Here is a 13037-nt window from a genome sequence, read left to right as displayed (position 1 = left end):
ACATGCATTAGGAGCAAACAAACAGTAGTGTATCTGACGAGATGATAAAAGCGCAATGCGGCAAACCTTTCCAGCTGTTTTGGATCCTGTTCCCCGATGTTGATATGGCTAATCCAGTTCAGGCCCTTTAAACAATGGAGTAAAGGTCCATGGGGAAACCTGCCTCTGACTCCATTGTTTTTCCTCGATCATATCCATCCTGTGCACTTTCCTTCACTCATGCCTCTCTGCTGCTGGGTCAGGGCCTGAGTCTCAGAGCAATATCCAGAGTAAACACTTTAGCATCATTTTTTACACCACAGCTGTATAAATACATGTGCAGGATGGCTATTTTAACCCAATTCTACAGCTGGAATAGCAATTGTGTTGACGCTAGCTCCCATACCACCATAATTAGATGCAATGATTAATATTCCTCAACCAGAACCTTCCCATGCTGCTCGGTGGTTGGGATGACGATTTTCTAGTAATATCCATAATTTATGTCTTTGATATCCTCATTTATTGATAGTATTCCCATGTGCCGTTTGATGCTATGCAGGTATATGTGTGGCTTTGGCTTCCAGAAATTACTTTTCTCAGTCTCTGCTACTGGTTTCATTTCCAGCTACAGCTCTGCATCTATACTTTACTATTTCTATCTATCCAGGTAAAAACAAACGAAAAAATATAAAGTTTTAATCATAAAATAAATAGAATATTGGTTAGTTTTAGTTGTATTCATCCCTTTTAGTTATACATTAACAAACTGCTAGCACATTCATTCTGGGTCTTTGTGTTTGTCAGGGTGGGTTGCTTTAAAAAAAAAAAAAAAAAAAAAAAAAAAAAATTATGTTAAAGGTTTTCCAAAAGTACACTTTCAGAAAGGAGAATGGCATACGGGAAGGAAGCTTAGCACTCTAATGCGTCAACCCAGGATTGTATTCGAAGGCCCTTTTGCTTGACATGAACAACATAAGTGTGCAGCTGGAATGGGGTTTCCTGTTTGAGAAGCAGGGGCTCTGTGGAAGAGGGAAAGGGCCAACGTATGTTTTACTGTCCGTTGTTAATCATCTCCAGCTACTTGCTGTTACTGTAGTAACTGAGCACTGCTGATAAATCTTTTTGGAAGCAAAAGATCACTTGGTTATGTCTCACAATGAGGGAATTGAGAAGACCTTTGACATAATTGTGTTGCTTTGTTCCCAAAGCTTGAAAAGCATTCCTGAAGGATTTAAAGCATGAAAGGACTGCGCAACACTAAGAAGTCTTATTTGTTTTCTTATTAAACACACATGCTGTTGAACATACATAATTATATTACCTAAGAAGAGCATTTATTTGATCTTTGAACATTCAATATGGAAGGTATATCTGACTAAGGTTGTTTTTATGTTGAGTCCTTTTTTGGTCAGTGCTTTATTCAGTTTAGAATCAATTCCTTTAGCGAAATGCTTACAAGGTAAAACACAAGCATTCGACCAGTAGAGCTATGCATAAGTTTCACAGGTCATTGAGTTCACAGTATTTATAGCGCTGTGTTTGTTATGGTGAACCTGGGTCGCTGACCAGATACCGGACAGAGCAAGCATTTGAGATTTGGTTGTAGGCTCATCAGTTTCCTTTGCGTCTTCACAGGAGGTGGACAGCTCAGAGTTACTGTGGCTCGAAAAAGCTGCCAAACCTAACGGAAGAATCCTGTTCTGTTTTCACAACACTTCACAACGCTTCTCCAGATTTAAGATGGCCAGTAATGTGTTCAGTCAGGCTGGAAACGATCATTTGTGGTTTCCTTTCCAGAGAGACTTTTAGAGGTTTAACAGCAAAGCAGCTTAATAAGTCAATACGTTTTAGTAGTGGGCTTGGGATTAATGAATGAAAGTTGCATGAGACGGCAGACCTAGACTGCTTTTACCTATTACTTGTTGTTGTTGTCTTATGTTACATTTTTCATGTACATTTATTACAATTAAGTGATTGTTCTTCTCTTAAAGCTGGCACTTCAACTGACATTGGTTGTCTTAGAATTGTGCCACAGAAATTACCAGCAACTGTAATACACATAAAATTGAGTTCTCTACTTTTACTGCTACTATTATAATACTAATAAAGTACCATCTGTCTGCCACTAAGGGTTTGATGCTTATCATGTTATCTCACAGCTGCTTTAGGACATTTCCATATCTGAATGTTGCCACACTGCTATGTTAGAGGAGAGGGTGGACGTTTTTAATTTTGCACTTTTGTATCTCTTTGGCTGTACATTTATTTTCTTTTTTAATTTAGAATATAGCTCAATTTTTGTACCGAGTTTCCCTTTTGAGGGTGTGATGAATTCTGCTCATGGATCTTCCAGGATTAAATGTACAAAGCCATCCAAGTGGAAAGGAGCAGGTAAAATCAATTGTCCAGTTGGGATTTTGAAGTTTCAAATAAGGGAAGCCGAGTGACATTTTTCTGCTGGGAAGAAGCAATAACGGGAGAAAATGTTCAAGGATATTCCTGAACACAGCTCTTGTTGCCTTGGAAACCCCAGTAACACTATGGAGATACTTAAAGAAACCAAACACATTATATAGTATGTGCCTCTGTCTAAGTAAATGATTTGTCTTTCTGTGTGAGTGTATATATGTCTATTATATATATACATAATAGCTGTGCCATTTTCTTAATTCATATCTATAATGTTGGAAAGGTACACTTTGTAGAAGAAAAATGTGCACTTATTTACAGATATTTCCAGTTTCAACTCCTCATCCACTGGCACTTCTCATATTGTCACCATTCTTCATACTGGCTGCTCAGATATTGATCAAACAATTGTCTTGCGCTCACAGTAACTAATTAGTCTTGTTTGTATTTGTAGTATGGGTCTTGGTATTATAAAAGTATTTTGTGAAAGTCTTCAGGCCGAGACAGAGCCTTTTATCCCAGTAGACTTTACAGTTTCCAGACTTTTGCTCAGCTTAGCATCTGAGAAAAAATTAAATCTGAAATAGTTTGAGAGAGTGAATTACAGCTGAGCAATTATTATTTAAAAAAAAGAAATATGGGCCCAGTTCCCTTCATTTTAAAACAAAATGCAAATGTGATAATACTGTCTGTTATCCTTAAATTGTTATGAGCATTATTGATCTTTGCTGCTACTGTTAAAAATAGGTGTTGCCAGGAATGTTACCCTTCATCAGTGGTCTCCAACCATGGTCCTGGAGATGCTTAAGTCCTTTTAGGAATCCAGATTATTTCATGCATGTTATGAACTATCAAGAGTGCACAGCAATACAGCCCTCTGTGTTTGAATTCTTCAACCAGTTGACAACGAAAGTGAATATTTCCTGGAGTTTCACAACGTCCAGTCACCTGTAGATAAGGATATTATTATTATTATTATTATTATTATTATTATTATTATTATTATTATTATTACTATTATTGTTTAAATCATGCTGCATTGCATTGGTTTTGAATTAGGTAAGATCTGTTTAGGATTACCAGGTTTGTATTCTGCATAAATTAAACCAGTTTTCATGGACTGGCAAGGGATTTTGTGTTTTAATTTTGTGATTAATCTTGGATGCTTTTTCTCATGTGGTGTCTCAGCCAAACATATATGGGTCAAGGAAGGTTAAACTGAAAAACCTGTACACAAGGCAGGGGAACCCATTGTTAAGTTTCCTTGAGCGCTATGGGTTTTGGTGCTTATGATCAAGCCATTTAGTTAGTTAACAGCTAACAGCGGCACCGAATCTGTTGAAAACACGTTTATATGGGGGAAGCTGTGAGTTGTCTTTTGAGTATTTCATATGGCTGTGGAAGTTGATGACATGCACTCTTTCACTGATTTGTGATTGTTTTTATTTTGTTTACCAAAGGGCGATGATGCTCAAGCCCCACCCTTTTATTCCAACATGCATTCGCAAAAAATAAAGAATAAAAATAGTAGCACGTAATCAACGTACAATGATAGTGTGACAAGCAGGAGATTTGAGCTTTCCAGTAAATGCCAGTGTCTCAGGTTCAAAGATGTCATGTAATGAGTACAATTTGGTACACAGTACCAAATGCTGGAATCTGAAAAGTCCGTTTTCACTAACATTACGTGGGATAGCATGCCATGAAAAGTTGTCCAGTAGTGATATAGTTATCCTTTTATAGGTTTAATGTCAAGACTAAGTCAAAGACGATGGAAGACAAATAATAGCTGGTTATCAAAGTAATCGCAGAAAAGTGTCTTTACTGCTGTGTTGAAAGCATTTTCTCTTCGTGGTGGATTCCAGGTGGCAAGCTGCTTAATTTTCTGTGTAGCAGCTCTTGACAGAATAAGCACTGAGAGACGCATTGAGGCAGGCTAAATTTAGGGCTTTAAAGATTCTCTGTAGTGAAACCTGTGATTGCGTATACTCTAATCAAGAACAAGAAAGCTTTGGTTAAGTACAACCCATTACATTGATGTCCAGAAAGCCTGAAGAATCCTGGCCTGTTATTAGTTCCCCACTTATTCTCATCATATCTAGGACTCACTGTTTTCAGAACTTATATGCTGATATTTATGTAATGATTTTGGTCTACTGCCATTCAAAGCTGTAATCAACGATCACTAAACCATCTAAATTCCCACTGTAACACAGTGATGTCTACTAGTAGCAAAAGCAGCTGCAGTGTTGTGGGCTATTGTTGCAACAAGAAATGTTTCACTTGCTCAGCACTTGTTTGATGAATGTAAGAAGTTCCAGGGAGATTAGTCTCATCTATGATTAATCACTTCCTATTAACAAAGCAATTGCATCACCTCCAACTCTGTTCAAATTTTAAAAAGTAATCTAAAAAGTCAAATGTAAAGGGCCCTGATCAAATCCCATAGACCTGATCATACAAGAGTATACTTCTCTTCACTAGAGAAAGTCCTGGGCATATGGACATAAATATGGATATGGATTTCAAAACTCCCTAAAATATTGAAAGAAAATCATGTTTTCTTATTTCTTTTGTATGCATATGTAGGAGACTTTAAAGAAAATGCTTGCATTCAAAGTACATAGAAAAATCTGCACACTAAAATGTATTAGTTCACATTTGAGTTCAGCACTTCTTTCAGAATAGTAGTTGGAAAATCAATGGGAATAATGGATTCTGTTTTTTTTTTTTTTTTTTTTCACCTTTATATATTTATATTTATAATATTTAGTGGAAACTGCCCGTCTTCGAAAATGCATGGCTTTTTAATGCAAAGCTGTGTAAATGATCCTCTTCAGCTAAGTTCCTGTATAGTGCTTAAGCTCTAATCTTCATCATGCTATGGAAATACTGTCAAGATTTAAATATGACGGCTGAACCCATTTTGAATGAGAGAAAATGACACACAGCAAGTTTTAGAAAACAAGCGTGATGTTCACAATGACATGAAATTGTCCTGTGACCGGGGTAAATTCCTACAATTGTCATATTTCTTATGCCTGCTTTGGATATGCTTTAAGTGGACAAGTATCATTTGAAGCAGGAATCAATGTGTTTAAAATGGTTGAATTATAAGACCAGATGTTCTTCAGCCTTTTGGATTATTTTCAATCTACAGTAATAAAACTACACAATCCTATGTAGAAGTATACTATAGGAATTTTGAAAACATTTTATTTTATACATTAGATTCTGAAGGGAGTTTAGACTTCATTTCTTACACAACCACTGATTCAAATGCATGCAGTTTCTCATATGCTTTACTGTAAGTAAACTTGCAATAGCATTTTGGTCAGAAAAGGTATACAATGTAATCTTCCTTATAAGGACATTGCTTCATCAGTGTCTTAGCCTATCCTGTTGAGTCAAAAGCTAAACTCCAGCCCTGATTAGCAAAGGCCTTAACTCACGTCAATTAAAGAGAGTTTATCTAATAAAGATTGTAACAGGACATAGTCTCAATGTCAGTGGCTTGGGAAAAAACAAAAAAAACAAAACATGGGTTAAAAATAATGATTAAAATAAACAGTTAAAACCTGCTTGCAGCATCTGTCTGTTTTGATGCATGTTTAAACATATAGTGTGTTTAAGTAGAAAGCTGAAATTATGATTTTGACAGAAGAATTTAAATGAAAAGTTATGTAGGGTATGTGTAGTCACCTTCTTCATGTTAATATTGCTGAATGCACAGAGTTTATAGCACTTTAATATGGTTTATAAACCCTTGTGTAGAGATTAAAATGAGTGATTTCTAGTTGAAACCTTTTGTCATGACCAAAACTATGAGCTGTTAAAATATAAGTTGTGAAGAAGTATTCCAGACAGATACATGGATATAGTACTTTTTTTTTTTATTATTGTTGTTTATTATTATTATTATTATTATTATTATTATTATTATTACATCTTTATTATGACTAATTTGTAGCGGATGTTGCCATCCATGGAGATTTCTAGATGCTAGGAGGTGAACAGTGTATCAGTGTCAGCTGCTGTAGACCTACTTACAACAGGAACCAGGGCTTGAACTTGCAACCACAACAGGAAGATATTTTAAATGTTTTTAAGACTTAATTGTTAAATGTGGAGTACTTGTACTTATGTGCTTTTTAAAAATCTTGATTTCATGAAATGGTGCAGCAAAGAAATGCCAATGGTAATCAAGCAGATAATTGTGTTCAGTAATCCGCCAGCCTCCTTTATGTAAATGTCATGCCTTCAGGATTTTATTTGAACACTCCAATTAATTAATTAATTTCCATCTACATGTACCCAGTCATAATTCACATTTGCAACTTTGTTTCCCTTCACTCATTAGCAAATGTCTTGGTCTTTGATGTGTGCTAAGCTCCTGGTTCCGTAAGACTCAAGACGTTTTAGGTTGTAATTGTTATCAAAATTGCCACCGCTCATTGTGGCTTTGGGACACTAAATATATTAATGTTATACAGTAATTAAGGGGGGAAACCAAACGTTAAGTGCATCTGCATCATCTCCTTATGTTTTTAAGTTAATTTTCCGCTGTAACGTATCTTCCCAGCGAAATAGAACCGCACAGTGGATGATAATATTGTTTTCATTAAGATTCCGGAGACTTTATTGCACTTCTCAAATTAAGGATTGAAAGCTCCGCCGCGTCCGTCAGTAACCTGCTGAGTTGTTCATTTCCTTCTCGGTGTGTCTTAGCTGCTTGTCAGACTCGTCTGCTCTATCAGCAAACCAGAGCATTTTAATCTACGTCTCTCCGTGGAAATGGTTATTTGAGAATGTTTTTCTTTTCTTGTTTTCTGCCAGATTTGAACTGCTGTAATGCAATTTCCCCAATCTATTTATTTTTCTTTTCTTGCTAATTTCAAGTGAGTCTTATGAAATCCAATGCATTAAAATGAGGCTCATTAACATGGGGAATGGAGCAGTGTTCCCATAATACCATTGCAACAGTTAACTAAATATCATCTATTTTTATAATGATATACAAGGACACACCATTAGGTTGGCTTAGTGTTGTCACATGTATTTTTCTCTGTTTTGCAGTCAAGGTTGTATTTGAGTAACACGCCGAAGTTGTGTATATAGCACATATATCAAATGAAATGGGAATGAAATATACTTGCAGTTTCCAGCATTTTCAGTCTGTATCATAACCTCAGTTTCACTATTTATACAGTTGTACTGGACTGCATTCACCTCCTTAATTTGTAATGGTCTTATTCTAGGATTCATTAAGGTAAATTAATATTCTTCATTGATATATTTTCAGTTTGTTGACCATAAACTGCAGTGAGTGCAATGGGGTAGCGTTGACATACCCCGGTTCAACAAAGTCTGAAAAGATGAGTCTAGTTTAATGAACAGTATTTCTCGAGCTAAATAAATGGCTGCAGAAAATTGTTTCAAATAAGGGGTGAGAATACTTTCGGCTACAACTTTGTGCTATAAAGGGAACACAATGGACAGGGTACAGCTTAAGCTGGAGGAGTTACTCCAGTGATTTAAGCCTATTGTCGTGGTGTCATGCTTGTGGACTGGTCTCCATGGCTTGTGGTTAGGTTGCATTTGACAATGTGGCCAAATTCCAAAAGATATGGTCTCCTTTTTGGTGTGGGAGTTATCCTAGGAACTGAGTCTCCACTGTCTACTCCACAGTGCCTCCACACGGCAGACAGAGTTTTTGGTGGATTCACATTTATACTGTAAATAGGGTCTTGATGTATAAATGCATGTTCTATAGAATACAATCTAAATTAAATCTCACTAGAAATAATAATTATAATAAAGTGTAATGTGTTCTAAATCAGCTTTTTGCATTTGCCTTGTTTCCCCTTTAAGCTCTGTTTGAAGTGGTCTTGATCCACCACTGTACAATTAAGCTGCCAGTTCCCTCTGTAGTTGATTGTCTGAATGCTTTCTTGTCAGATTTTGTCTTGTGGTTTCACAGTGCGTGTAAGAAATCCATTGAGCGTGCAAAGTCCCTCAGATTTAAAAAGAACAACAAAAGGAAACGAGCAGCCCATATAAACAAGGAACAGTTGGGAGTAAAGCATTCTTGTCATCTGTGCTCTTCTAAGCCCAGTGGAATCACTTCACCTAGTTGAATTATATTTATTTATTCATTACAGTTTTATTTTGACATTTCTTTTGTGTTTGGTATAGCTTAGGGACAGAAGTCATTATGTAGGAATATTCTTTGCACAATATATAGCTGCTGTCATACATAATATTCTAAGTATTAATTGCAAAAACCAACTACATTTACCTTTTTGTACAATCTGATTCCCCATAAAACCACACAGTTCAGATATAAAATCTCTCCTTCATGTACTTCTACATTAAAGATGCCATAAAGAATTACCGCCAGTAGCATTAGAGGGAGGCAATATTACAACTGCCAGCAATTAGAAATATTCTTACCACCTTATGTTTCTCCTAGTGTTAGTGTCTGGTGTGGGGATAGTGATTTAATGATGCAACACAGCTGTAATGATAATACGATTTTACATTTACTAGGAGACATGTCATGGATTTGTTCATTTATTTCCCCATGTGACTTGGTTTACAAATGTCATAAGCTCGTTCCTCGTTTTAAAAGGTTTCTCGTTTTAATAATTATCCTGAAAAGAAGGTCCCTTTATCTTACCTTGTATGTTAGTGCTCTTTTTTTATCACTGCATTAATCATGGCAACTGAGCAAGGAAGCCCAAATGACTTGAAAATCATTCTACTCTGTCTGGGCTCCCTGGGGAAGTGAAAGGAAATGGTTAAAAAAAACTGAACAATGCTCCTTTATAAGATGTAAAATTAATGAGGTGTATGTGCTGTGACAGGAATCATATTAGATCAGAGGACTGGTCCATAGGGAAATGTACCATGATATATACAGGAAAGGAACATTTGACCAGTGCCTCTAACAGTACTGCTTAATATATAATATTGTCAAATTAGTGACATGGTGCATTCCCCAAAGTGTGATTATAATCATGGCCGATTTATGATTTGTCTTTGGGTCCTGCGGTGTCCACAATTATTGGGGTTTCTTTTTGCTGTGACTATATATGCATGCTTCCTCCTTATTTTACCTTTTTTAAAGTTTAAAGATATTTGAAGCAGATGCATCTTCTAGAAAAAAAAAGTCAATTTTATCTGATGCGAAGATGTGAACAGTGAGCTGCCATTAAGACTGGAGTGAGAAGTCCATCGCTGCGCTATTTGAACAAGTTACTTCACCACTATTCTGCAGGTTATACAAATTTTGAGGATTAACATTCAAAGTAGCTTAAGACAATATTACATTTATTTGCAAGTTTTACATCTTGGTGTGGCAGATTCATATTTCAGAAATAGAGAGAAATCTATATATTTAAAGTTGCTTTTAATAGATGTAGTGTCATGGGACTGAGATTCCAGTGGACAGCTCTCACGCCAGGTGTTCACTAAGGAATTTACAGAACTCTTGGGTTGAAATTGTGATTTATTTATTCTTGCAGTGTTTGAATTACCTGGGGGGGAATAAAAACGGCACCATGGGGATGCACAGACAACTATAGTTTGTTTTTTGGCTGAAAATAGTAAAATTGTTCCTGATTTTATCATCATTGGTACTGTTGTTTTATAGAAAGCTTAATCTGGTTCTCTGGGGTACTGCAGTTTTCAGCATCAGCATTAATTCGCCATTGGCCGTCACATTCACAGATTCTCTAAATGTTATGGCTAGAGTATACTGAGTGTATATAAATATGTTGAAAGGATATGACTGTGCTGCATGTAGATGTATTGTTTGATCCTGAACAATGGAATACATCTTTCATGTTTCATGCTTCAGGGTAGGACTGTTTACTTTTAATTGACTATAAATCCAGAGCGTATGTACAATGCCTAGCAATAGTTGCCAATGTCTATATCGTCCGTCAATCAATGTCACAAAAAATGTTAAAAAAATAAACTTAAAGGTGCAACTGTTTTGTAAAGTTTAACAGGAAAGTCATATTTTATCAAGAATTAGCATTGTTTGATCAAATGCCAACATCTAGAATACAAATACAGTATAATGAAAACTGCACTTTGAAAGCTTCAGGTAATCACATACTGAAGGAATATATGTTTTTGGAATTTAGTAGGTTCAATGGTCTTTAGTTACCGTACCACACCTTGAATGGGCTCACCTAAACCCATGTTAAAAAAAATGTAATGTTGGCTGTTGTCCATTTGAGATGTAGCCTAAGTGAATGTCTGTCCACACATAATCAGCATTAAGGATATTTTGAAATACTGGGACAAAGATCAGAATGCAAGAAGAGGAAAATAGGAAAGATCACTCAGTGGAAGTTACAGACAATGACTTGGACAGCATAGTTTGGGACGGTGACAAAGGAGGTCAGGACAGAGACAGTGACCCGGGCTTTCAGTGTCTGTTTTTGCTGTCAGTGATGAAACTGAGCAAGGTCCTTTGGCTGATTTATAATCTATCCTTCAAAGTTTTAATTTAGAAGCACAAGGAATTTATATCTATATCTATATATCTCTATATATATATATATATATATATATATATATATATATATATATATATATATATATATATATATATATATATATATATATATATCCTATTCTTCTGTGTGATCTAATCCAAGCCTTTATTCAAGGTGGTGTTTTTAAAACGGCTCCAAAGTTCCACGGCTAGGGTTTAAGAGTGTCCCAGCACTCTTCTGACCATAGTCTTCATGTGAAGAAACAGTGTAAATAACTCCCAGGGAGAGCCATCACTTCAGTAAAAAGGCTGCAGACTGCTCCAGGTTTGGGGCCTCTCTCTAAATATATTTGTTATCATCAGTACAGCATAAAATATGGATGTTATTAGATGATCTTTTGACCAAAAGAATGATATTGAAAAACCCAATTCGACTAGCCTTTGCTATATAGACACATTTGTAACTCTTCAGCCAAACCAGTGGCAGGAAACTTATCTGAGTTGATAAATGCATTGTTGACTAAATAAAATTAGTGATACGTTCGTTGTAAGGTACTCTCCAAGTGGCCAAAATTAGTACTATATTTACATATTCTATTTGTGTCGTCTTTTTAATTTTCTTTCGGTCATCTTCTTTGCTGATCGTGTTCATATTCATCTCGGAGTGTATGCACATGTCTGTACACTTCTTGGAATTGATGTATATTCAATTAAAAACACTGCAATTTACAAAACATCTGAATATTTTCCTTTGTCAAATTCCAGACACTTTTCCGGTGATGCTTTACACAGCAGTAATACTTGAAAGTGGTCACATTCGTTCATGATGTTCACTAAAGTTTTCAAATCTGTGCCAAGCCTGTCTTAGAAAGCTGCCAATGTTACCATAACATTGGTTCTGAGTGCGTTTCATTAGGGCATAACTCAAAATAACAGCCGCACTGCATTATTCAGATTGTTTTATGCTGTACTGCAGCTTGTGTGTTTGTGTAAATTTGCATTTTATCTCCACTGAGATTTTGTGCTTTTTATAAATATGTACATGAATATCATTCGGAAGGCGGGAGTCTAAAGCAACCTCACAGCTGTTTTACCTCTTGTCAGGATAATTGTCATTTTTGTTTGGTTTTGATGTTCTAGATGAAAAAAAATGAAGCAGACTTCGAATTGTATTGATTTCTTCATTAAATGCACAAAGTCTGCTCAGGAAAGAGTGAAACCGCAGCCAAGGACTGAAGATGTGGAAAAGTTGTTTCTGCAAAATCTCATTTGTGGTTTAATGACAGCCTATAAGGGAATGTTAGCTCAACTTTAATTAATTTCTGTGCACAATAAAGGGATTGTTTTGCAGTGGTATTTTAGGCTTAACTTGTTGTGGAGACAAACAAGTAAACTTACTTGAGTGACTTTTCAAAGCCTGTAAAGGTATGATGCTCACTTGGGAAACTTGGAATATGTTGTATCTGCTGCCCTAAAAAAATAAGATTGTTTTCATGTGTATGTTCTTATATTCTGAAGCTCGGTTTTCGGTGATTTTATAAATTATTCGCTTCAGTACAAGCTGGATGACACTAGTGACCCAGGATTTCACCTACATTTCCCACTACTGATGTGATACCTCCTCCTTCTATAATAATATTCAGGCATTCAGATGTAATGATGATGATTATTATACCTGAATAAGCTGTATATAAAACAAACATGGCTTCCAATGCAGGCATATGCATTCTTCAAAGGGAACAGCTAGTGTAAACTCCACATTCAACTTCATGAACTGTGGTAAGAGCTGCTGACAACATATTTAGTTATATCTGTAATTACACAGGCAACCCACTCAAGCACAAACCTCATCCAAAATACTAAACATTTGTATCATCACTGAAAGGGATGATGGGGCTTCCTGTCAGAAATTCCAGTCTCCTGCAAAGGCTGGGGTGGGACTGGCAGGAGTCAGTGATGTCATCTGTTTTGTGCTGGAAGCATGTTTTGAAGAGCTCCAGAGGAGATGCACACTTTTGCATATTTTCAAATAATCTGAAACTGAGCTGCAAAAACACACCGCAATACAAATCTTTGAAGGTAGCTGCTACATTAGGGATCATGTTTTAAGCTTTGTCGAGAAGTACCCTAGCGTGTG

General features: G+C 36.1%; 1 protein-coding gene across 2 annotated transcripts in view; it reads left to right on the top strand.

The window, feature by feature from the left end:
• The window catches only part of srgap1a (SLIT-ROBO Rho GTPase activating protein 1a), a 119879-nt gene that overhangs the window by 34751 nt on the left and 72091 nt on the right, over positions 1–13037 (top strand). The window lies entirely within an intron of this gene.

This window comes from Amia ocellicauda, chromosome 15, assembly GCF_036373705.1.
Source record: "Amia ocellicauda isolate fAmiCal2 chromosome 15, fAmiCal2.hap1, whole genome shotgun sequence".
Taxonomy (NCBI): Eukaryota; Metazoa; Chordata; class Actinopteri; order Amiiformes; family Amiidae; genus Amia; species Amia ocellicauda.
This window is presented reverse-complemented; position numbering and strand designations above follow the sequence as displayed.